Source organism: Bufo gargarizans, chromosome 1 (genome assembly GCF_014858855.1).
Source record: "Bufo gargarizans isolate SCDJY-AF-19 chromosome 1, ASM1485885v1, whole genome shotgun sequence".
Taxonomy (NCBI): domain Eukaryota; kingdom Metazoa; phylum Chordata; class Amphibia; order Anura; family Bufonidae; genus Bufo; species Bufo gargarizans.
The window spans coordinates 278,470,227-278,498,004 of NC_058080.1; the positions used below are offsets into that span (position 1 = coordinate 278,470,227).

Consider the following 27,778-nt stretch of genomic DNA (forward strand, 5'->3'; position numbering starts at 1 on the left):
CAGTTTGTGTATATAGTTGGTATATAGTTTATGTATATTGTGTATATATTTTATGGATTTTATATATATACGTGTAAGATGCAAATATGTAAATATATATAGTATGGGGTTACGAAAGTGTTTTAAGTGTGAATAGTATTGTAGGTTCTAGTGGGGTGGTGGACTGGTCGGGGTGGGTTTAGTCATGTGTTCTGTTTCTGTGTATAGATAATGTTATGGCCTTTTGTTTATTTATTTACAAATTAAAAGAGTCCATATATACAGAATAAGAGCATATACGGACACCCTCCGGATCCTGCTGAGCTGCACAGCCAAGTAAATATTCAGTTCAGGAATCTGGGAAAGCTGGGTGACCACCTCTTTGTCCACTAGTTTTGCTCACGGCTTTAGTAGATTCCTGGATGGCAGATCTGGGGAATAACGTAGATATATCCAGGGACGGTAAAGCATGGCCGAACATCAGACAACCCCACTAAACATTCACTGCGCCATCCTTCAACCCTACAAATTGACCTCATTGATCGCCAAGACCCTCTGAAATGATAATGTTACCGGCCATGAGTGTACATGAAGGACCATTCCCTAATGTACAGTCCTGGGGCAGTCTATGGCCAGCTCATGCGGGTACATTTTACCATTTCTGATAATTACATTTGGAAATTGCTCAATCTGCACTTCCGCTAAGTAATTTAGACATTCCTGTAGAATCGAGACAGGTCTTTTTATCTGATGCTGGTTCAGGGGTGAAGGAGTTAAATGTGATGGCTACTGGAGATCAGAAGAGCAGCCTACTTCATGACCTCTGATCCCCTCCAGATGTGACCCCCCAACCACCCCCACCCTGCCTGAAATTCCCTGCCCTGTGGAATGTCACTAAAGAAGGGGTTAATCATCACAGCAGACTGGACTCTTCCAGATGTAATGTACAGGGAGGAAGGGGAGCAGAGACCCAGCGGAGGCTGCAGGCGGCTCTCAACTACTTCTCTTTCTTAACTTCCTCCTCTCACTCACTTCCTCCTGCTCTGCAGAGTATTTCACCATGACTCTCCCAGCCCGGAACGCCCTGGACACTTCTTAGCAGCATCTCCACAGCTGAGCACTGCATATACCGCTTGCTGACACCCGAGAACATCTGCTGACACCAGAGAAAAGGTGCTGACACTTAAGGTCCAGAAGACTCTTCTAGTCACCACATAGAGTCCCCCTCAAGTTATCCAGAGGGCATCTCTAAGGTCCTTCTAGTTAGTCTGGGACCATATCCAGCCCTCCTCACCAATTTCAATCCACAAAGACAATCTCTTGCCACCAGAATCCAAAAGGCTCCTTCACAGACCATCTCCTCTGCGGCCAAGATCATTTTTTTCCCATGATAAACCCGATCCTCCTGTCTATATCCGTCACTTGCCAACAGACCAGCCCCTAAACCCAAAGATTATCTCCTGAGAGACTATTACCTGTGCTCAAGACCAGCTTATGCTACCAGAGATCATTCCTGATGTGCAGTGGACTATTGTAGTCAACAGACCTAAGACTATCTTCTTCTATCTGTAGAAGCCAATCAAACCACCAAGGGATCATCCACTGTACACTATCAACCTTCTTCTTGAGATCTACTATAACCCCTGTGGTCCATACCTGCAAGATATCTGAAGTCATCCAGAAGACATCTTGCCCACAGATATGAGAGGTAAGTGTTTGTGTGATGCTTGGAAACATGATGGAGATAACCTAGAACCTTTCCAGATAAAGACTGTTCTTTAGGGGGGCAAATGTTCTTAGGGTCCTCTTCTATGGGAACATAACAGAGGACAGTGGTATGTGAAGAGCGACCCTATAGAGCAGTACTCTCAAACCTGTAACTCTCCAGCCTTGTAAAATTAGAACTTCCAGCTTGTCCTATTAGTCACAGGCTGCAAAAGAAAATGCAAACCACTTCAATGTCCATCAACAAGAAGTCCTGTCCAAAAAATGTGCAGTCTAATCCCAGCAATGCCAGTGCATCCAGCTCAAAAAGTGTGAGAGTGGAGGACGGGGACAGGGGTGTAGGGAGCTCACAAATGACACCAATAATGATAAAAATGATGAATGTTATCAGGTGGGGGGGGGGGGGGGGGGGGAGGCTCATCAACTGAGCCCATGAGGGCAACCATAGTATGTGGGGGTTAGAACATTTTGTGAACTAGTATGAAGACTTGGGGAGGTCACCCAAAAAGCACCCATGAAGAGGGTGGATGGTACTATTGGGAGTTAGTGTCAATAGAACATTGAGAGATATTGTGTGCAAAGAAAAAACCAAGGGTATCAAGAAAAAGATGAACTTAGCTAGTTTGATGGTTAGGAGCTGAGAGCAGATGTAAATGTGGAAACCAATGACTATAAAACTGTGGGCGTTTACCCATGGGACACAGGGAGGGAAGCAGAAGAAATTGCAGAAATCTGGAGTCTCCCTGTAAGAAAGCCTGACATGAAGGGGGATGGTGAGAGTTTTGCTGACATAGTTCACACATACAGAATGAGGAACCCAACCCGGCCCGCCCTGCGTTCACATGTAACGGATCCAGAGCAGACAGGAAGTTACTCAAGAAAATCAGCTCATTCTTCTCTGGAAAAACTGCCCCGGGGGTCTCCACAATGACAGCAGTATGCTGCCCCTTCCCATACACTAACCAGAGCTACAAGAGGACCTCATATACAGAACAGCACAGACAGACTTACAGTGTCTGTGTATATGACAGTGTATCCACAATGACATTGTATCCACCTAAAATCTACAATTATTACACTGTACCCCCTGTCATTATTACACTGTATTCACCTGTCATCTATTATTATTACACTGTATCCCCCTGTCATTATTACACCGTATCCACCTGTCAATATTACACTGTATCCACCTGTCATCTATTATTATTACACTGTATCCACCTGTCACATACACTTATTACACTGTATCCACCTGTCATTATTACATTCTATCCACCTGTCATATACACTTATCACACAGCACTCACTTGTCAAATACACTTGTTACACTGTATCCACCTGGTATCTACACTTATTACACTGTATCCCCCTGTCATTATTACACTGTATCCACCTGTCATCTATTATTACACTGTATCCCCCTGTAATCTATTATTATTACACTGTATCCACCTGTCATCTACACTTGTTACATCGTATCCGCCTGTCATCTATACTTGTTACACCTTATCCGCCTGTCATCTACACTTGTTACACTGCATCCGCCTGGTATCTACACTTATTACACTGTATCCCCCTGTCATTATTACACTATATCCACCTGTCATCTATTACACTGTATCCCCCTGTCATCTACCCTTGTTACACTGTATCTGCCTGTCATCTATACTTGTTACACTGTGTCAGCCTGTCATCTATACTTGTTACACTGCGTCAGCCTGTCATCTATACTTGTTACACTGTGTCAGCCTTTCATCTATACTTGTTACACTGTGTCAGCCTGTCATCTACACTTATTCCACTGTGTCAGCCTGTCATCTACATTTGTTACACTGTATCTGCCTTTCATCTACATTTGTTACACTGTTGCAGCCTGTCATCTATACTTGTTACACTGTGTCAACCTGTCATCTACACTTGTTACACTGTGTCAGCCTGTCATCTACACTTGTTACACCATATCCGCCTGTCATCTACACTCGTTACACCGTATCCGCCTGTCATCTACACTTGTTACACTGTATCCGCCTGTCATCTACAATTGTTACACTTTATCCGCCTGTCATCTACACTTGTTACACCTTATCCGCCTGTCATCTACACTTGTTACACCTTATCTGCCTGTCATCTAGACTTGTTACACCTTATCCGCCTGTCATCTAGACTTGTTACACCTTATCCGCCTGTCATCTAGATTTGTTACACCTTATCCGCCTGTCATCTACACTTGTTACACTGTATCTGCCTGTCATCTACACTTGTTACACTGTATCCGCCTGTCATCTACACTTGTTACACCTTGTCTGCCTGTCATCTACACTTGTTACACTGTATCTGCCTTTCATCTACATTTGTTACACTGTTTCAGCCTGTCATCTATACTTGTTACACTGTGTCAACGTCAACCTGTCATCTACACTTGTTACACTGTGTCAGCCTGTCATCTACACTTGTTACACTGTGTCAGCCTGTCATCAACACTTGTTACACCGTATCCGCCTGTCATCTACATTTGTTACACTGTAGCTGCCTTTCATCTACATTTGTTACACTGTTGCAGCCTGTCATCTATACTTGTTACGCTGTGTCAACCTGTCATCTACACTTGTTACACTGTGTCAGCCTGTCATCTACACTTGTTACACCATATCCGCCTGTTATCTACACTCGTTACACTGTATCCGCCTGTCATCTACACTTGTTACACTGTATCCGCCTGTCATCTACAATTGTTACACTTTATCCGCCTGTCATCTACACTTGTTACACCTTATCCGCCTGTCATCTACACTTGTTACACCTTATCCGCCTGTCATTTAGACTTGTTACACCTTATCCGCCTGTCATCTACACTTGTTACACTGTATCTGCCTGTCATCTACACTTGTTACACTATATCTGCCTGTCATCTATAGTTGTTACACCTTATCAGCCTGTTATCTACACTTGTTACACCTTGTCTGCCTGTCATCTACACTTGTTACACTGTATCTGCCTTTCATCTACATTTGTTACACTGTTTCAGCCTGTCATCTATACTTGTTACACTGTGTCAACCTGTCATCTACACTTGTTACACTGTGTCAGCCTGTCATCTACACTTGTTACACTGTGTCAGCCTGTCATCTACAGTTGTTACACCGTATCCGCCTGTCATCTACACTTGTTACACTGTATCTGCCTTTCATCTACATTTGTTACACTGTTTCAGCCTGTCATCTATACTTGTTACACTGTGTCAACCTGTCATCTACACTCGTTACACTGTATCCGCCTGTCATCTACAATTGTTACACCTTATCCGCCTGTCATCTACACTTGTTACACCTTATCCGCCTGTCATCTACACTTGTTACACCTTATCCGCCTGTCTTCTACACTTGTTACACTGTATCTGCCTGTCATCTACAATTGTTACACTTTATCCGCCTGTCATCTACACTTGTTACACCTTATCTGCCTGTCATCTACAATTGTTACACTTTATCCGCCTGTCATCAACAGTTGTTACACCTTATCCGTCTGTCATCTACACTTGTTACACCTTATCTGCCTGTCATCTACACTTGTTACACCTTATCCGCCTGTCATCTAGACTTGTTACACCTTATCCGCCTGTCATCTACACTTGTTACACCTTATCCGCCTGTCATCTAGACTTGTTACACCTTATCCGCCTGTCATCTACACTTGTTACACCTTATCCGTCTGTCATCTACACTTGTTACACCTTATCTGCCTGTCATCTACACTTGTTACACCTTATCCGCCTGTCATCTACACTTGTTACACTGAATCGATCTGTCATCTACTATTATTAAACTGTATCCATCTGTCATCTACATTAATTACACTGTGCCTTCCTGTTATTTATACTTATTACATTGTATTGACCATATCTACTTCACATTCAGTTCACTGGCCAGGTTCTTATGTGAATCAAACCATTATATCCAACACTCAGACAGTGTGTGTGGCAGTAGTACTGTGTGTACTGATTTTACTGTATATGGCATATGGTTATTGTACTGTGCATAGCGTCTGGTGGTTGTACTCTGCTTTGTGGTTGACACAAGTCCACACTTCGCTTGTGATTGAGGTACAAAAGAAGAAGTACTGCAGAGCTCCTCCTTGTGATGACACCCACAGCTTGTACTGTCTTCTCTCACCTCGATCTGGGCTGGATCGGGAAATTAGCTGGGGAAAGCAGAGGCTACATTTACACCCCATGTAGATTATGGACTTCATCAGTCAATGATGGGGATGACTGTACTGACTGATCAGCACATTCAGTGACATCACATCAGGCGGGATGACATCACTGCCCCATATGTCACTGCCTAGTCCAGACCTGATGTCAGTAACTTGGGTGATGTTACGGAGGTATTTCCTATAGGAGAGCAAGACCATCACTAATCCCTTCCACAGAATCAAGTAAAGCTAAAACACAGAGCAGGAAGTGACCCCATACGTGTAGGGTCTCATAGAGAGGGCAGGGATATGTCCTTGGGACCCCCCCTTCACGTCCTTTAATAATGTCCTTCTCAGCACTTACCTCCAGTTAAACTAAGTTTTACAGCTAAACATGAGTTAACAAGTGGTAGCCTGTACTCAGCGGCTGGTGGTGGGAATTATTTAATGAGGTGCTGTCTGTAGACTGAAGGTCCCAGCTGCTGTCTGGATATACAATGCATCCAAAAAGTCTTCACACCCTCTCACTGTCCTCACATTTTGTTCTCTCGCTCCTTGTGCTATCACTAGGGGCATGAGTCTTCAGCTCCTTCACTCGTGGCATGAGTCTTCAGCTCCTTCACTCGTGGCATGAGTCTTCAGCTCCTTCACTCGTGGCATGAGTCTTCAGCTCCTTCACTCGTGGCATAAGTCTTCAGCTCCTTCACTCGTGGCATGAGTCTTCAGCTCCTTCACTTGTGGCACGAGTCTTCAGCCCCTTCACTCGTGGCATGAGTCTTCAGCTCCTTCACTCGGGGCATGAGTCTTCAGCTCCTTCACTTGGGGCACGAGTCTTCAGCTCCTTCACTCGGGACATGAGTCTTCAGCCCCTTTCACATTGACATAAGTCTTCAGTCCCTGTACTCAGGAGACAGGACATAAGTCTTAAGGCCATTCTTTTTTGCTCCTCCTGTCAAGCTCTGTCAGGTTGGATGGGGGTCGTCAGTGGAAGGCCATTTTCAGGTCTCTCCAGAGATGTTCCATTGCATTCAGGGCTCTGACTGGGCCACTCATGGACATTGCCAGAGTTGTCACTATGCCACTCCTGTGGTGTCCTGGCTGTGTGCTTAGGGTCATTGTCTTGTTGGAAGGTGAACCTTTGACCCAGTCTGAGGTCCAGATCTCTGGATCAGGCTTTCATTAAGAAATCTCTGTTCTTTGATCCATTAAGCAGGTGGGCAGGTGATGAGCAGCACCTGGTTTCCTCCAGACATGATGCTGCCAGCACCATGCTTCACTGTAGGGATGGTTTTGGGCAGGTGATGAGCAGGCCTGGTTTCCTCCAGACATGATGCTGCCACCTTCGTGCTTCACTGTAGGGATGGTATTTGGCAGGTGATGAGCGTTGCCTGGTTTCCTCCAAACATGATGCTGCCAACACCATTCTTCACTGTAGAGACAGTATTGGGAAGGTGATGAGAGTCACCTTGTTTCCTCCAGACATGATGCTGCCACCACCATGCTTCACTGTAGGGATGTTTCTGGGCAGGTGATGAGCGGCACCTGGTTTCCTCCAGATATGTTGCTTAGAATTGAGACCAAAAAGTTCCATCTTGGTTCCATTGAAGCAGGGAATCTTGTTTCTCACAGTCAGAGTCCTTTAGGTGCTATTTTCTGTAAACTTCAGGCGACTGAGGAGAAGCTTCTCTCTGGCTGCTCTCCTGTAAAGCCCAGATTGGTGGAGGCTGCAGTAATGGTCAACCTTCTGCACACAGGATCTTTGGAGCTCAGCCATAGTGACCATTGGGTTCTTGGTCACCTCTCCCACCAAAGTACTTCTCCCCCATTTTCTTAGTTTGGAGGGGCAACAGCTCCAGGAAGAGTCCTGGTTGTTCCAAACTTCTTCCGTGTAAGAATTATGGAGACCACTGTGTTCTTGGGAACTTTCAGTGCAGCAGACATTTTCTGTCCCCTTCTTCAGATCTGTGCCTCCACACAATCCTGTCTCTTATCTCTACAGGCAGTTCTTTCCACCTCATGGCTTAACTTTTGCTCTGATAAGGATTATTAGCTGTGAGGGGTTATATAGAAAGGGCTGTGTCTTTCCAAATCATGTCCAGTAGCCCGAGTTTACCAATGGTGACTACAATCAGGGCGTAGAAACATCTTAAAGATGATCAAGAGAAATGTCAAGTGTCATAGCAAAGAGGTTGAATTCTTATGTCTATAACAAATTTTAGTTTTTCCTTTTTATTTAATTTCTAAAATTTTAGTTTCACTTTGTCACTAGTGGGGATTGAAAAGTTGAAGTGTGAAATGTAGAAAACATAAAAGGGTCTGAATACTTTCCAAATGCAGTGTATTTTCCCTCCTTCGTCATGGGTGCTCAGCTGTTGGACCCTCTCTAGGCTTTTGGGTGATACACCTATTTGCACGCATCACCCACCTCCACTTGCTAGCTAGCTATCAGGCAGGAGTTGGCTGGCTCTCTGTCGCACCATCTGCAGCAATTTCCCAGCTCTCTCTTGCTCACTACATGCTCTGACCATGAGGTCCTGTTTGTCTCTTTAAACTATTGGCTCTCATAAACGTACTCCCAGCAATCAGGCAGAACTTCTCCGCTGACCTCTAACAGCCCAGCATTGCCATGTATCTGGGTGTTCACAGGGCGTTTCTGCCACAGCTTCAGTGCAAGTCTTACAATAAACAGCATGGTTCACATCTAGTTTCTGCATCCATCGACATCCTGCCTCAGAGTGCCTGACTTCCGGGGCGTCACTCCCCTGTAATAAGCCACCTGTGACATCACTAGTACAGTATACAGCTGTGCACATGGCAATACATACATGACATACAGGTCCTTCTAAAAAAATTAGCATATTGAGATAAAGTTCATTATTTTCTGTAATGTGCTGATAAACATTAGACTGTCATATATTTTAGATTCATTACACACAACTGAAGTAGTTCAAGCCTTTTATTGTTTTAATATTGATGATTTTGGCATACAGCTCATGAAAACCCAAATTTCCTATCTAAAAAAATTAGCATATTTCATCCGACCAATAAAAGAAAAGTGTTTTTAATACAAAAAAATTCAACCTTCAAATAATTCTGTTCAGTTCTGCACTCAATACTTGGTCGGGAATCCTTTTGCAGAAATGACCGCTTCAATGCGGCGTGGCATGGAGGCAATCAGCCTGTGGCACTGCTGAGGTGTTATGGAGGACCAGGAGGCTTCAATGCGGCGTGGCATGGAGGCAATCAGCCTGTGGCACTGCTGAGGTGTTATGGAGGCCCAGGAGGCTTCAATGCGGCGTGGCATGGAGGCAATCAGCCTGTGGCACTGCTGAGGTGTTATGGAGGCCCAGGATGCTTCAATGCGGCGTGGCATGGAGGCAATCAGCCTGTGGCACTGCTGAGGTGTTATGGAGGCCCAGGATGCTTCAATGCGGCGTGGCATGGAGGCAATCAGCCTGTGGCACTGCTGAGGTGTTATGGAGGCCCAGGAGGCTTCAATGCGGCGTGGCATGGAGGCAATCAGCCTGTGGCACTGCTGAGGTGTTATGGAGGACCAGGAGGCTTCAATGCGGCGTGGCATGGAGGCAATCAGCCTGTGGCACTGCTGAGGTGTTATGGAGGCCCAGGATGCTTCAATGCGGCGTGGCATGGAGGCAATCAGCCTGTGGCACTGCTGAGGTGTTATGGAGGCCCAGGAGGCTTCAATGCGGCGTGGCATGGAGGCCATCAGCCTGTGGCACTGCTGAGGTGTTATGGAGGCCCAGGAGGCTTCAATGCGGCGTGGCATGGAGGCAATCAGCCTGTGGCACTGCTGAGGTGTTATGGAGGCCCAGGATGCTTCAATGCGGCGTGGCATGGAGGCAATCAGCCTGTGGCACTGCTGAGGTGTTATGGAGGCCCAGGATGCTTCAATGCGGCGTGGCATGGAGGCAATCAGCCTGTGGCACTGCTGAGGTGTTATGGAGGCCCAGGATGCTTCAATGCGGCGTGGCATGGAGGCAATCAGCCTGTGGCACTGCTGAGGTGTTATGGAGGCCCAGGATGCTTCAATGCGGCGTGGCATGGAGGCAATCAGCCTGTGGCACTGCTGAGGGGTTATGGAGGCCCAGGAGGCTTCAATGCGGCGTGGCATGGAGGCAATCAGCCTGTGGCACTGCTGAGGTGTTATGGAGGCCCAGGAGGCTTCAATGCGGCGTGGCATGGAGGCAATCAGCCTGTGGCACTGCTGAGGTGTTATGGAGGCCCAGGATGCTTCAATGCGGTGTGGCATGGAGGCAATCAGCCTGTGGCACTACTGAGGTGTTATGGAGGCCCAGGAGGCTGCAATGCGGCGTGGCATGGAGGCAATCAGCCTGTGGCACTGCTGAGGTGTTATGGAGGCCCAGGATGCTTCGATAGCGGCCTTAAGCTCATCCAGAGTGTTGGGTCTTGCGTCTCTCAACTTTCTCTTCCCAATATCCCACAGATTCTCTATGGGGTTCAGGTCAGGAGAGTTGGCAGGCCAATTGAGCCCAGTAATACCATGGTCAGTAAACCAGTTACCAGTGGTGTTGGTGCTGTGAGCAGGTGCCAGGTCGTGCTGAAAAATGAAATCTTCATCTCCATAAAGCTTTTCAGCAGATGGAAGCATGAAGTGCTCCAAAATCTCCTGATAGCGGCTGCATTGACCCTGCCCTTGATAAAACACAGTGGACCAACACCAGCAGCTGACATGGCACCCCAGACCATCACTGACTGTGGGTACTTGACACTGGACTTCAGGCATTTTGGCATTTCCCTCTCCCCAGTCTTCCTCCAGACTCTGGCACCTTGATTTCCGAATGACATGCAACAGTCCAGTGCTGCTTCTCTGTAGCCCAGGTCAGGCGCTTCTGCCGCTGTTTCTGGGGAATGCGGCACCTGTAGCCCATTTCCTGCACACGCCTGTACACGGTGGCTCTGGATGTTTCTACTCCAGACTCAGTCCACTGCTTCCGCAGGTCCCCCAAGGTCTGGAATCGGTCCATCTCCACAATCTTCCTCAGGGTCCGGTCACCTCTTCTCGTTGTGCAGCGTTTTCTGCCACACTTTTTCCTTCCCACAGACTTCCCACTGAGGGGCCTTGATACAGCGCTCTGGGAACAGCCTATTCCTTCAGACATTTCTTTCTGTGTCTTACCCTCTTGCTTGAGGTGTCAATGATGGCCTTCTGGACAGCAGTCAGGTCGGCAGTCTTACCCATGATTGCGGTTTTGAGTAATGAACCAGGCTGGGAGTTTGTAAAAGCCTCAGGAATCTTTTGCAGGTGTTTAGAGTTAATTAGTTGATTCAGATGATTAGGTTAATAGCTCGTTTACAGAACCTTTTCATGATATGCTAATTTTTTTAGATAGGAATTTGGGGTTTTCATGAGCTGTAGCCAAAATCATCAATATTAAAACAATAAAAGGCTTGAACTACTTCAGTTGTGTGTAATGAATCTAAGATATATGAAAGTCTAATGTTTATCAGTACATTACAGAAAATAATGAACTTTATCACAATATGCTAATTTTTTTAGAAGGACCTGTATACATACGATTCCTTTCTGGAGTAGCATACATATCACACTCTTAAGTGCAGAGCTATAACATGGCAGCAGGTCATTATAATAACCACAATTATCTGCATTCTGGTTTATTCTGCAGAGTTTAAGAGCATACGATTTGGGTGGTATCACCACATAACAGGGTCAGCGTTAACACATAAGAACAGGGTCAGCAGTAATCCATAGGAACAGACTCAGCAGTAACCCATAGGAACAGGTTCAGCGGTAACACATAAGAACAGACTCAGCAGTAACCCATAGAAACAGGGCCAGCTGTAACCCATAAGATCAGGGTCAGCTGTAACCCATAAGATTAGGGTAGGCTGTAACCCATAGGAACAGGTTCAGCGGTAACCCATAGGAACAGGGTCAGCAGTAACCCATAGGAACAGGTTCAGCGGTAACCCATAAGATCAGGGTCAGCTGTAACCCATAAGATCAGGGTAGGCTGTAACCCATAGGAACAGTGTCAGCGGTAACCCATAGGAACAGGGTCAGCTGTAACCCATAAGATTAGGGTAGGCTGTAACCCATAAGATCATGGTAGGCTGTAACCCATAAGATCAGGGTAGGCTGTAACCCATAGGAACAGTGTCAGCGGTAACCCATAGGAACAGTGTCAGCGGTAACCCATAGGAACAGGTTCAGCGGTAACCCATAGGAACAGGGTCAGCTGTAACCCATAAGATCAGGGTCAGCTGCAACCCATCAGAACAGGGTCAGCGGTAACCTATAAGAACAGGGTCAGCGGTAACCCATAGGAACAGGGTCAGCGGTAACCCATAGGAACAGGGTCAGTGGTAACAGATAGGAACAGGATCAGCGGTAACATATAGGAACAGTGTCAGCTGTAACCCATAGCAACAGAACAGAGACTTTATTCAGCAGAGAAGGATAAATATTATCTTCTAGAAGGCATTCATTTCCAGGCAGTCACCTTCTGCATGCTGTACGTGTATACCCCCGTGGGCCATGCAGGATGCTAGTGACATAACGCGGCCCCGAGCGGCTTTTGTTTTCTGTTTTCCTTTTTGACGTGAAGGAACCGCAGAAGCAAGAGAACAAAGAGACGAGACACAATCCCTTAGCAGTTCCGTTACTCGCTGCGCTTCCTGTTCTCTTATCAGTGAGGTGTGTGCTGCCTGAGCACACGAGGGGGGGCATATGTTCTGTGGCCCAATGTATTCAACCAGGACACACTATGACTGACCATCATCATCACCACCACTGTAACATAATGAGGTTAAAAGATAACATAAGTCCATTTAGTTCCATCTGCACCTCCATCGTCATCATCATCACAATAACTTAGAAAGGTTGAAAAACAACATCCATCTAGTACCATCCCCATAATCATCATCATCATCATCATCACTATCCTCAACATCACCACCACCATTATTAATATGATCATAACCAAGGTCATCATTATCTTCTTCATTATCACCATCATTTCTATTATCACCATGAACACCTTCATCTTTATCCGCATAATCATCTTTATCTTCGTCATCATAACAACCATGATCATCTTCATCATCATCACCATGATCACCATCTTCATCATCATCATCACCAGGATCACCTTCATCATCATCACCACCCTGATTACCATCTTCATCATTATCATCATGATCACCTTCATCACCATCATAAAGTGATGGCTGTCCCCTCGCCGTCCTTCTAGGTGCAAGGCCCACACAATATACAGACTGTCAGGCGATGAAGTCACCAGAGGTTTTTGCAGAGCAAATAAATCATTAAATCGTCAAGAAGGTCCTTATCCCTGAATTAATACAACCAACTGAAGTCCAAAGTCCTCCATCCTGGAGTGCACCATTGGCTTCTGTACCCCTTGGACAAACACATCCGTCCTGTTCATAAACCCCCGGCCTCTACCATCTGCAGCCCTGCTGAGAATCCCCCTCTTGTTCAGCCCGTGTGTTCAGTGTGTTGGTGGTGGCATTTCAGAGACCTCCAGTCAATGGACCCCACCATTCTTAATGCTGAAAAATGCATGGGGCTACCAGATACAGCTTTGTACTGCTCCTCCTAAATGCCCTTATAGAATGGGGTGCAGTCAGTGATGGCACCATGTTACTTACTGATGTTTCACCCAGCCATCAGTTCCTCACTGTATGTGCTGAGAGGGAACAGAAGTAGTTGAACACCCTGCGATTTTGCAAGTTCTCCCACTTAGAAACCATGGAGGGTCTGAAATTCACATTGTAGGTGCATTCCCACTCTGAGAGACAGAATAAAAAAAATTAAATCAGGAAATCACATTGTATGATTTTTAAAGAATTTATTGGTCCTGCACTGCTGAACAGAAGTATTTGAACACCTGAGACCTGTTACTGCGCCTTTATAAAGTCTACCTCTACTCCACTAATTAATCTAACTTAGTAGCACCTGTCTGAGCTCTTCAAAGACCCCTGTCCACCGCACAGTCAGTCAGACGCCAACTACTACCATGGGCAAGACCAAAGAGCTGTCAAAAGACACCAAAGACAACATTCTGGACCTCCACAAGGCTGGAGAGGGCTACGGGGCAATTGCCAAGCAGCTTGGTGAAAATAGATCAACTGTTGGAGCAATTGTTAGAAAATGGAAGAGGTTAAAGATGACTGTCAGTCTCCCTCGGACTGGGGCTCCATGCAAGATCTCACCTCGTGGGGTATCACTGATGATAAGAAAGGTGAGAAATCAGCCCAGAACTACAAGGGAGGAGCTGGTCAATGACATGGAGAGAGCTGGGGCCACAGTTTCAAAGGTCACTGTCGGTAGAACACTACGCTGTCTTGGTTTCAAATCATGCATTGCACGGAAGGTTCCCCTGCTCAAGTCATCACATGTCCAGGCCCGTCTGAAGTTTGCCAATGACCATCTGGATGATCCAGAGGAGGCCGGGGAGAAAGTCATGTGGTCAGATGAGACCAAAGTAAAACTTTTTGTCTAAACTTCACTCGTCGTGCTTGGAGGAAAAAGAAGGATGAGTTGCATCCCAAGAACACCATCCCTACTGTGAAGCATGAAGGGGGGTAACATCATGCTTTGGGGGGGCTTTTACTGTATTAAGGAGAGGATGAATAGGGCCATTTACGGTTTTTGAGCAACAACCTCCTTCCCTCAGTCAGAGCATTGAAGATGGGTCGTGGCTAGGTCTTCCAACATGACAACAACCTGAAGCAAGCAGCCAGGATAACCAAGGAGTGGCTCCGTAAGAAGCATATCAAGGTTCTGGAGTGGCCTAGCCAGTTTCCAGACCTAAATCCAACATCTTTGGAGGGAGCTGAAACTCTGTGTTGCTCAGCAACAGCCCCGAATGCTGACAGATCTAGAGGAGATCGGTGTGGAGGAGTTGGCCACAATTCCTGCTGCAGTGTCTGCAAACCTTGTCAAGAACAGCAGGAAACGTTTGACCAAAGGCTTCTGGACCAAATATTAACATGGATTTTCTCAGGTGTTCAAATACTTATGTTCAGCAGTGCAAGACAAAGAAATTCCTAAAAAATCATACAATGTGATTTCTTGAATTTTTTATTTATTCTGTCTCTCAGAGTGGGAATGCACCAACAATGTCAATTTCAGACCCCTCCATGATTTCTAAGTGGGAGAACTTGCAAAATCGCAAGGTGTTGAAATACTTCTGTTCCTCACTGTATATTGTGTGACTTGTACCAGAAATGACTCCTGGCTCCACACTATAAAGTTCTCCAGAACATACAACCACATGTTCTATCATATGTAACGTGAGTCCCTAGAAGGCTTAGGGAGATGGGACCACAACACGGACCAGTGATGTTATCGGATCAGTACAAGGTCAGTAATTGAAGAAAGACCTCCATCCTAGATGAGATGTCTAATCACCGAGGATGGACATTTATTATACTGTACTCCTACATCGCGAGGCAGTAAGGAAGAACCATAGATAAATGCAGGATGAGTTACCAGGACAGGAGCTGTAGATCTACAGAGAGGTCCATGTAAGATAAACCAATTCATCGTGACTGAGGTGACAATATAACATATATAGGTTATATACAGTATCTGTACATAGGAGCAGTATTATAGCAGTTATATTCTTGTACATAGGAGCAGTATTATAGTAGCTATATTCTTGTACATAGGAGCAGTATTATAGTAGTTATATTCTTGTACATAGGAGCAGTATTATAGTAGTTATATTCTTGTACATAGGAGCAGTATTATAGTAGTTATATTCTTGTACATAGGAGGCAGTATTATAGTAGTTATATCCTTGTACATAGGAGCAGTATTATAGTAGTTATATTCTTGTACATAGGAGCAGTATTATAGTAGTTATATTCCTGTACATAGGAGCAGTATTATAGCAGTTATATTCTTGTACATAGGAGGCAGTATTATAGTAGTTATATTCTTGTACATAGGAGGCAGTATTATAGTAGTTATATTCTTGTACATAGGAGGCAGTATTATAGTAGGTATATTCTTGTACATAGAAGCAGTATTATAGCAGTTATATTCTTGTACATAGGAGGCAGTATTATATTAGTTATATTCTTGTACATAGGAGGCAGTATTATAGTACTTATATTCTTGTACATAGGAGGCAGTATTATAGTAGGTATATTCTTGTACATAGAAGCAGTATTATAGCAGTTATATTCTTGTACATAGGAGGCAGTATTATATTAGTTATATTCTTGTGCATAGGAGGCAGTATTATAGTAGTTATATTCTTGTACATAGGAGCAGTATTATAGTAGTTATATTCTTGTACATAGGGGCAGTATTATAGTAGTTATATTCTTGTACATAGGGGCAGTATTATAGTAGTTATATTCTTGTACATAGGAGGCAGTATTATAGTACTTATATTCTTGTACATAGGAGGCAGTATTATAGTAGTTATATTCTTGTACATAGGAGCAGTATTATAGTAGTTATATTCTTGTACATAGGGGCAGTATTATAGTAGTTATATTCTTGTACATAGGGGCAGTATTATAGTAGTTATATTCTTGTACATAGGGGCAGTGTTGATAATTGACATTCTATGTGGATGAGGAATATCTGTTTCTGGGATATCATCTATATCTGGATTTTCCTGTATCTTGTTTAGTCTGAGGGGGAAGCTCCTGGTCTTGGGGCCTCCTTCCTCTATACTATATATTGCTGTGATTATATTTGTCTGAGGTTATCGCCACCGTAGCCTGGTTTCTATATTTGTCTGTTTGGTGTTCAATTCAGGAAAGAATGTACTGTATATACAGACGCTGAGAGGTCTCACAGACAGAGGGATTGCCACATTCCTTCCTGAGACCCCCGCTGTAGACGGTATACTCCTATCATTGTCCTCAGCTTCTTAGGAGTCAGTGATGATTATTCTGATTATTAAGGGTCACATTGTTGGGGTCCCAGCAGCTGCAACTCCTCTAATGTGAAGATCTGGGGGTTCACATGCTAATTTTATTGATTAACTTACTGGAACATTCTATTGCAATCAAAAGGGTAGAGGTGAAGCCTGAAGAAGAGCGGCTCTGTGATGGGGCCCTTATTTGTCATGTACTATTTCCAATGCTGATGTCCTCTATGTTGATGCCATAATGTCAGAAATTGACTCTACCATACGTTGCCTTCCCCTGCAGAATATTTACAGACCGACCATCTTCCTCCTGGAACATGTCTGACTGTGACCATTGTCCTGATCAGGACATTCATTCCGCCTGCACTGAAGTCTTGCATTTGATAATATTGTATCAGCCTGAGTTCCAGGACATAGACTTGCCAGAGAGATTTGTGCTGCTGATACATTGTAACAAATTCTGTAATTTATGAGTCTGGGAATGTGGGTTCATTCAGGAGGATCGCTTTGGGTTCAGCTTCGTCCATCTCTTTTGTGACACTAGCACATCCGAGCGTCCATTGCAGGCTGCGGATGAAGTCCATGTAAAACAGATCCAGGGTGAGAACAATGTCACTGAGGATTATCTCTCTCTGATATCATGTGTCCGCTGGGGTTTCCTCCTTGTACAATCTGTTTCCTAAAGATGGTCTCTGTTCTCCTCCTTAGGTTCCTTCTCTACCAGTTGGAGAACATTTCACAAGCAGAGGTTTCCCACTTTATATCCATCATGTGTAGAAAGTCTGAGGATAGATGTGGTAGAGGTGTCATATAGGTCAGGATGAAGGACACAGACAATGGGTCAGGTATAATGAGCTGGAGATGAGAACAGATCTTGACTACTGATGGCCAGGTTGGTGGTAAGGCATACTTGGTCTTAGAGGTGGCAGAATGCAGAGTCTTGTAAGGATTGAGTTAGAGGTGAAGAACTTGATTATAGTTGATTACAGATGGTGCTCTAGAGACAAGGTTGGGGTTAAAGATGGCAAAGTAATAATTGGAGATTGAGAGCTGGAGGGGTTAGGTATAGTTGGGTTGGAAATGGCAAGGTAAATAGGTTAGGTATATATGCACTGGAGATGGCAGAACAGATGGGTTGGTTTAATTTGGGTTTGGAGATGGAAAAGAACACAGGTTAAGGATATATGGGGTTGGAGATGGCAGATTAGAGAGTTGGTTATAGTTATAAATGGCAGGGTCCAGGGGTTGGGCGTAGTTGTGGTTGGAGATGACATGGTAGAGTGGTTGGGTATAGCTGAGGTTGGAGGTGGCACAGTAGAGTGGTTGGGTATAGCTGAGGTTGGAGGTGGCACAGTAGAGTAGTTGGGTATAGCTGAGGTTGGAGGTGGCACAGTAGAGTGGTTGGGCATAGATGAGGTTGGAGTTGGCACAGTAGAGTGGTTGGGTATAGCTGAGGTTGGAGGTTGCACAGTAGAGTGGTTAGGTATAGTTGAGGTAGGAGGTGGCACAGTAGAGTGGTTGGGTATAGCTGAGGTTGGAGGTTGCACAGTAGAGTGGTTGGGTATAGCTGAGGTTGGAGGTTACACAGTAGAGTGGTTGGGTATAGTTGAGGTAGGAGGTGGCACAGTAGAGTGGTTGGGCATAGCTGAGGTTGGAGTTGGCACAGTAGAGTGGTTGGGCATAGCTGAGGTTGGAGGTGGCACAGTAGAGTGGTTGGGCATAGCTGAGGTTGGAGGTGGCACAGTAGAGTGGTTGGGTATAGTTGAGGTAAGAGGTGGCACAGTAGAATGGTTGGGCATAGCTGAGGTTGGAGGTGGCATAGTAGAGTGGTTGGGCATAGCTGAGGTTGGAGGTGGCACAGTAGAGTGGTTGGGTATAGCTGAGGTTGGAGGTGGCACAGTACAGTGGTTGGGTATAGCTGAGGTTGGAGGTGGCACAGTACAGTGGTTGGGTATAGCTGAGGTTGGAGGTGGCACAGTAGAGTGGTTGGGTATAGCTGAGGTTGGAGGTGGCACAGTAGAGTGGTTGGGTATAGCTGAGGTTGGAGGTGGCACAGTAGAGTGGTTGGGTATAGCTGAGGTTGGAGGTGGCACAGTAGAGTGGTTGGGTATAGCTGAGGTTGGAGGTGGCACAGTAGAGTGGTTGGGTATAGCTGACGTTGGAGGTGACACAGTAGAGTGGTTGGGTATAGCTGAGGTTGGAGGTGGCACAGTAGAGTGGTTGGGTATAGCTGAGGTTGAAGGTGGCTCAGTAGAATGGTTGGGCGTAGTTGTGGTTGGATATTGCTCAGTAGACAAGTTAGATGCCATTTTGTGTCCGGTCATAAAATAGGAAAAAAAAAACGTATCTGTCACTGAAAACAATGTAACTCAATGGGCACGGATACGGTTTTTTAGGAGTTTAAAAAAACTGATCCGTCACCTATTGACTTTCAACGGATCCGTTTTCTTGCGTTTTGATTTCACACAGCTGTATCCTAACTGAACGGATGCATCCTGATGTGCAAAATCAAAACAGATCCGTTTATTTCTGGTATTGAGATTCTCTGACAACGTGAGTGTGAAATTAGCCTTAGAGTTGGGGATGGCGCTGTAGAGTGGTTGGGTATAGTTGTGGTTAGAGATGGCGCGGTAGAGAATTTGGATGTAGTTGGGGTTGGAGGTGGCACTGAGGTAGAGTGGTTTCGCATAGATGTGGTTGGAGGTGGCATGGTAGAGAAGTTGGATGTCTCACGGTAGAGTGGTTGGGTATAGCTGAGGTTGGAGGTGGCACAGTACAGTGGTTGGGTATAGCTGAGGTTGGAGGTGGCACAGTAGAGTGGTTGGGTATAGCTGAGGTAGGAGGTGGCACAGTAGAGTGGTTGGGTATAGCTGAGGTTGGAGGTGGCACAGTAGAGTGGTTGGGTATAGCTGAGGTTGGAGGTGGCACAGTAGAGTGGTTGGGTATAGCTGAGGTTGGAGGTGGCACAGTAGAGTGGTTGGGTATAGCTGACGTTGGAGGTGACACAGTAGAGTGGTTGGGTATAGCTGAGGTTGGAGGTGGCACAGTAGAGTGGTTGGGTATAGCTGAGGTTGAAGGTGGCTCAGTAGAATGGTTGGGCGTAGTTGTGGTTGGATATTGCTCAGTAGACAAGTTAGATGCCATTTTGTGTCCGGTCATAAAATAGGAAAAAAAAAACGGATCTGTCACTGAAAACAATGTAACTCAATGGGCACGGATACGGTTTTTTAGGAGTTTAAAAAAACTGATCCGTCACCTATTGACTTTCAACGGATCCGTTTTCTTGCGTTTTGATTTCACACAGCTGTATCCTAACTGAACGGATGCATCCTGATGTGCAAAATCAAAACAGATCCGTTTATTTCTGGTATTGAGATTCTCTGACAACGTGAGTGTGAAATTAGCCTTAGAGTTGGGGATGGTGCTGTAGAGTGGTTGGGTATAGTTGTGGTTAGAGATGGCGCGGTAGAGAATTTGGATGTAGTTGGGGTTGGAGGTGGCACTGAGGTAGAGTGGTTTCGCATAGATGTGGTTGGAGGTGGCATGGTAGAGAAGTTGGATGTCTCACGGTAGGGTGGTTTGGCATAGTTGGGGTTGGAGATGGCACTGTAGAGCATGGATGTAGTTAGAGATGGTATGGTAGAGAAGCTGGATGTAGGTGGCGTTAGAGGTGGCATGGTAGAGAAGCTGGATGTAGGTGGCGTTAGAGGTGGCATGGTAGAGAAGCTGGATGAAGGTGGTGTTAGAGGTGGCATGGTAGAGAAGTTGGATGTAGGTGGGGTTAGAGGTGGCATGGGAGAGAGGTTGGATGTAGGTGGGGTTAGAGGTGGCATGGGAGAGAGGTTGGATGAAGGTGGGGTTAGAGGTGGCATGGGAGAGAGGTTGGATGAAGGTGGGGTTAGAGGTGGCATGGTAGAGAAGCTGGATGTAGGTGACGTTAGAGGTGGCATGGGAGAGAAGTTGGATGTAGGTGGCGTTAGAGGTGGCATGGGAGAGAAGTTAGATGATGGTGGGGTTAGAGGTGGCATGGGAGAGAAGTTGGTTGTAGGTGGCGTTAGAGGTGGCATGGGAGAGAAGTTAGATGATGGTGGGGTTAGAGGTGGCATGGTAGAGTGGTTTAGCATAGTTACAGCTGGAGATGGGCATAGTTGTGGTTGGAAATGGCAGAACAGATAAGTTGAGAATAACTGGGGTTGGAAATGGTATAGCAGAGGGTTTGGGTGTAGCTAAGAATACAGGTAGGTTGGTGATTTACAGATATGAGAGATATATGTAGGTAGGCAGGTTGGTTGTAGTTGGGGTTATGGAAATGTGGGTTAATTTAGTTGCAGGTTATAGGTAAGTGGTTTGGTACAGTTCTGGGATATGAGTAGGTTGGTTGCTTAATGGAAATATACAGAATGCAGCTGGGTTCTTTATAACAGCAGGTTATAGGTAGGTCATTCCTTATAGCTGTTGGTTATAGGTAGGTTGGTTAGTTTTGGCTTGGGGTTGTAGGTAGTTTGGCTAGCTATAGCCAGAGGTTATAGTTTGAGGGGTCGGTTGTAGTTGGGGTTGAGTTTAGTTGGGAATCATAGATAGTTGGGCCAAGAATAGTTGGGGCTTTAGGTAGGTGCATTTAGTGTGGTTTCTATTTTATCTGCTGTTATTGTATGTAATGTTTCCTCTACACTGTGGTAAGGGAGGGGTTAATGCATGGTGCAAGTGATGATGAGGAAGTGCACTGGAGGGGACAGGGCGGTGGCACTTGTGTAATTAAACTTTAATAGTAAAACTTCAGTTGTGGAGGACACTGGCCATGATCAGGTCAGCTGTGGTCCATACACCCCACCACTGACCACCTGGGAAGTGTTCTCTATTTGTGGGTCTCTAATCCCAACTCATTACACTGGAGTGGTGGAAAGTCTCAGCATCCTTTTCCCATCCAGAGCTGCACTCACTATTCTGCTGGTGGAGTCACTGTGTACATACATTACTTATCCGGTACTGATCCTGAGTTACATTCTGTATTATACTCCAGAGCTGCACTCACTATTCTGCTGCTGCAGTCACTGTGTACATACATTACTTATCCTGTACTGATCCTGAGTTACATCCTGTATTATACTCCAGAGCTGCACTCACTATTCTGCTGGTGCAGTCACTGTGTACGTACATTACTTATCCTGTACTGATCCCGAGTTACATCCTGTGTTATACTCCAGAGCTGCACTTACTATTCTGCTGGTGCAGTCACTGTGTACATACATTACTTATCCTGTACTGATCCTGAGTTACATCCTGTAATATACTCCAGAGCTGCACTCACTATTCTGCTGGTGCAGTCACTGTGTACATACATTACTTATCCTGTACTGATACTGAGTTACATCCTGTATAATACTCCAGAGCTGCACTCACTATTCTGCCGGTGGAGTCACTGTGTACATACATTACTTATCCTGTACTGATCCCAAGTTACATCCTGTACTATACTCCAGAGCTGCACTCACTATTCTGCCGGTGCAGTCACTGTGTACATACATTACTTATCCTGTACTGATCCCGAGTTACATCCTGTACTATACTCCAGAGCTGCACTCACTATTCTGCCGGTGGAGTCACTGTGTACATACATTACTTATCCTGTACTGATCCTGAGTTACATCCTGTATTATACTCCAGAGCTGCACTCACTATTCTCCTGGTGCAGTCACTGTGTACATACATTACTTATCCTGTACTGATCCTGAGTTACATCCTGTATTATACTCCAGAGCTGCACTCACTATTCTGCTGGTGCAGTCACTGTGTACATACATTACTTATCCTGTACTGATCCTGAGTTACACCCTGTATTGTACTCCAGAGCTGCACTCACTATTCTGCTGGTGCAATCACTGTGTACATACATTACTTATCCTGTACTGATCCTGGGTTACATCCTGTATTATACTCCAGAGCTGCACTCACTATTCTGCTGGTGCAGTCACTGTGTACATACATTACTTATTCTGTACTGATCCTGAGTTACATCCTGTATTTCTTTTATTAAAATTTTAAAACAAACAGATAAATAAATATATAAAACAGAGACCAAACCAACCATACAGGACATGATGCTCCTCAGCGCGGCGCAGACAGCACCGGTCCAGCCCACTCGCCACAGAACACCAGCTATGTACAATATTTACAATATCTATGTACATGTACTAACCTTCCTGATCCGGTTGCATCTACCTACACTTAACAAATACAGAAGTTAAACTTACAAAAAGCCCACCCACCACCACCCCAATGCAACACACAATTTATTTTTTTATATTATATATATATATTTTTTTTATTTTATTTATTTATTTATTTTTTTTTTTGGGTCCCTGAGCTGGTCCCGCATCCCATGCCCCCAGTACATGATAACAGACGTCCATGAACCAGCCCAGGATTTTCTTATATGTCCCAAAGTCCCCAATGTTCCATGGAACCCTCCCCCCATTTACCCACCACCCAACCTAACACTACACCCGACAACTCAACCTATACAAATATACAAATATATATATAGACATAAAGACATATAAACTACATTACATAGTACATTACATAGTAGACCTTAACCTCACCACCCACCGTGAGGCTTTTCAGCCACACACAACCCATTAAAGCCCAAGTTTGGCGCCTGCAAGCCCTATGTCCTCATACAGCCACCAAAACAAAACAAAAATCTACAGTGTCAGCTTCAGCCCACCACCGGGAGGGGAGACAACAGGCTAGGGTACCCTAAAGGCAAAACCCCTCCAGAGGAGAGAGGCTCTACCCGCCCCCAACCTCTCGTACTCCAGAGAGCGCACCTTCACCAGGTCTCCGAGAATGTTCCTAACCACCTCATCCTCGGGGAGGATTTTGCGTTGCGTCGAAACTAAACACCGTGCATGCCACGTGTAGTACCTGACCACTGAGCTGACTAGGAATAAAGTGCAAAGGTCCCTACCACCCAGGTGTCTGAATGCTCCATAGGCCCATTCCGCATAGGAGAGAGTGACCAGCCTAGGCCAGCCAATGGAGGTCCCCACCCTGGTGTAAACCTCTGTGTTAAAGGGACAATGAAGCAGGAAGTGGTCCATGCTTTCCAGCACACCACCGCACTCCTCACGGGGACACCCCCTGTCCTCAGAGCTCCTACACTTCAGATTGTCCCTCACACACAGTTTCCCATGGAAGCAGCGCCAAGTCAAGTCAAAGAACTTCAAGGGGATCCTATTGGAATTTAAAAGCCGTAACCCAACCCTCAGATCCCGACCTGGGCAGTCCCTGAGGGCCAGAGGTTTCTGGAAATGGGTCAACAGAACCCTCTGGTCAAGGAGTCTCCTTGACTGAGTCCTGATTTCCCACATCCCCAGACCCCACCGACGTAATACCTTCAGAACCAGGGCAGCATAAGCCGGGAGATGCCCATGTGGTGTGCGGAGATCCTTCACTTGCCCCCCTGTCTCCCATTCCTGGAAGAAAGGCCGAAACCATCCCCGACAGGAGGCTACCCACAGAGGAGCCCTCTCTTGCCAGAGGTTCGAGAGATTAATCTTAATAAAGGTGTTCACCAGGAACACCACAGGGTTGACCATACCCAACCCTCCTAGTCTCCTCGTACGGTAAGTAACCTCCCTCTTGACAAGGTTCAGTCTGTTTCCCCATAACATCTGGAAGAACAGACTGTAGACCCGAGTCCAGAAAGGTTCCGGCAAGACGCACACACTGCCCAGATATAACAGCAAAGGGATCAGGTAGGTTTTGATAATGTTCACCCTTTCCCTGAGGGTTAAAGACCAACCCTTCCACTGGTCCACCTTCTGAGCGGCAATCTTAAGCCTGCTATCCCAATTTTGATGGGGGTAATCCCCCTGGCCAAATTCAATGCCGAGGACTTTTGTAGATTCCTGGGGCTCTGGAAGGGTGTCCGGGAGATCAAAACCAGGATCTCCACCTCCCAGCCAGAGACTCTCACACTTATCTCGGTTGATCTTGGACCCAGATGACTCTGAGTAGCGCTCTACCTCAGACAGTACCCACTCTGCCTCCCCTCTCGAAGACACAAAGATAGTTACGTCATCAGCATACGCCACCACCCTCAGTGTAGTCTCCGGAGCCGCCCGGTCCATCCCGATGCCCGCCAACGGCCCACGATCAACCCCTCTAAGGAAGGGATCGATCGCGAACACGTACAAAAGCGGGCTCAGAGGACAACCCTGGCGAACCCCAGATCCCACCCCAAAAGGACGCCCAATCCAACCATTCACAAGCGGGAAACTCTCTGCCCCTGCATACAAGGTCTTAAGCCAATCAACAAACCCCCCGGGCAGGCCATATCTCAGAAGGACAGACCAGAGGTACTCGTGGTTAACACGATCAAATGCTTTTGCCTGATCCAAGGACAGCATGTACCCCTTCCAGTGACCTGCCCTGCCCTGCTCCACGGCCTCCCGGACACTGAGCACAGCACTAAAAGTACTGTGGCCGGGAACAGAGCAATGCTGGGCCCCAGAAAGGAGCTGGGGTGCAAACTTCACCAGCCGATTAAATAGCACCTTTGCCAAAATCTTTCTGTCCACACCGAGGAGCGCTATGGGACGCCAATTCTCAATGTGGAAAGGATCTTTACCCTTTGACAGGATGATCAGGGCCGACCTCCTCATTGACTTTGGTAGAGTACCCGAGGAGAGACACTCATTTAATACCTCAGTCAAGAGGGGAACTAAGGTGTCCTTAAAGGTCTTGTAAAACTCAGATGTTAAGCCATCCGGACCAGGTGATTTTTTGGGAGCAAGCCCCTCAATCACCAGACTGACTTCCTCTTCACTGATCATTTCCGTCAAACCGTCAAGAGAGGGGTCTACCCCTGGTTCAGGGACAGTTTCAGTCAGGAAAGCCGATATCTTATCACGATCAAGATCCCTCCTTGCCATGAGATGTGAGTAAAAGGATCTGACAACCTCCAGGATCCCTGATCTGGACCTTCTCAGAGAACCCGTACTATCAATCAGTCCTGACACAATCTTACTACTCACTGACATCCTGCAGTTTTTGTAAGGGTCGGGCGAGCGGTATTTCCCGTAATCCCTCTCAAAAACCAAAGATGCGTGCCTATCGTACTGACACCTCATAAGCAAAGACTTCACTCTGGAGATCTCCTCACGGCTACCCCCAGTCGAGACAAGACGTTCGAGTTTCCTCCTCAGGCCCTGATACAGGCGATACTTACTCAGACTCCTGAGGCTCGAGAGCTGGCGGAAGAATCTCCCCACCCTTTCCTTGAAGATCTCCCACCACTCAGACTTACTGCCGCAGAGATCCAGCAATGGTACCTGGCTCTGAACGAAATCCTCAAAGGACTGTCTTATCTCCGCTTCTTCCAAGAGAGACGAATTGAGCCTCCAGTAGCCCCTTCCCATTCGGGGGGTCTCTGCAACATTCAGAGAAAACAAAATCATACAGTGGTCGGAGAACTCCACCTCCACAGCGGACACGGCTGAAGAGACGGCTTCCTCCTTTAAATAAAACCTGTCTATTCTAGACCTACAACTAGCCCTATGATAGGTGAACCCCGGGTGGCCTGGGGTGTGCCGGATGTGGACATCCACCAGACGAGCCTCACTAGCTATTTTATTAAGCGCAATGCTGTCGTAAGTCAGCTTGTCCCTGGAACCTCCCCTATCCTGGGGCCTCGTGACAGTATTGAAGTCCCCTCCAAAGACCACCTGCCGACTTGTAAAAAGATAGGGCTTGATCCTCATGAAGAGACACTTACGGTCCCACTTGGACTGGGGACCATAGATGTTAATTAGACGAAGTTCTTGTCCCCTCATGAGGACATCCAGGATCAGGCACCTCCCCATTTCTAATTCAATAACCCGTCGGCATTCTACCGGTGCAGTAAAAAGGACTGCCACCCCGCTATACGGCTCGGCCGCAAGAGACCAGTAGGAGGATCCGCGTCGCCACTCCCTTTTAGCTTTAAATACAGATGCCAAATCTGGCAGCCTGGTCTCCTGCAAAAACAAAATGTCAGCTTCAACCCGGCTGAAAAAATCAAAGGCCGCAAATCTAGCCGTATCTGACTTAATGCTGGCGACATTAATGGACGCCAGCGTCAACGGAGTGAGTGCCGCCATCATGGGTGATTGAATTAGATGGCTTTCTTTTCCCACTGCCCCCACCAACTTTTTCATCAGATGATGGCTTACCCCTCTTCAAACAAACAGATGTGTCCATTTCACCTCTGCCCTTGTGCTCTGACTCCAAGCCAGCCCCCACCCCTGAGGACATGTTTTCCCCAGTAGAAGGAGGCTCGGCGTCCCCCGCAGGCCCAGGTGTCACCGCGACTCCCGAAACCTCCCCACCGGCTCCCTCCCCTGAGGAGGGGGAGGTGTCACCAATGGCTTGGAACCGGTTTGAGAGACTAATCAGAGGGGGGTTGGTTGTACCTTCCTTTGGCATCTGGCGGGTGGGAGAAGATCTTAAATCTCCCTTTTTCCCTGTACGTTTATTACCCTGCTTTTGCCATCCCCCACTTCCCCCGTCATGGGGGGATAATGAGGAGATGGCACCTTCCTCTTCCTGGATCCTCCTAATTTCCTCATCCAGCTCACTGTCCCTTTGGGCCTCAGCAGTAGCAGCAGTCTCAGGGGTGAGATCAGGGGTCATCCCAGCTTCCCCAGTTGCCTGAGGTTCCCGGGATTCACCCATCTCCCTCTCCCTTCGGCGATTTTCCTGACGCCTCAGTTGGGCAGGCGTCTTTTGCTTACTTTTCTTCCCTGGCCCCTCTGTTCCTTCACTTCTGCCAGCCCCTGCCCCAGTAGAATTGGCCTCACGGCTTCCTCCCGCCGGGGCATTGACCGCATTGGCAAAGGAATGAGGGCAGCGACTGAATGGGTGACCTAAGTCACCACACAGGTGACACCTAATCTCTGCACATGATGCAGCGAGGTGGCCAA

At 46.5% G+C, this 27,778-nt stretch overlaps 1 protein-coding gene across 1 annotated transcript in view; it reads left to right on the forward strand.

Annotated features, from left to right (window-relative positions):
- The first annotated feature begins 946 nt into the window (after nucleotides 1–946).
- RHOG (ras homolog family member G) overlaps nucleotides 947–27,778 on the forward strand; it is a 38,457-nt gene continuing 11,625 nt past the window's right edge. Inside the window, exons 1-2 of the mRNA XM_044303964.1 lie at nucleotides 947–1,152; nucleotides 1,552–1,687. The gene's annotated coding sequence lies outside the window, so the exon portion shown is untranslated. The remainder of the gene's footprint in view (nucleotides 1,153–1,551; nucleotides 1,688–27,778) is intronic.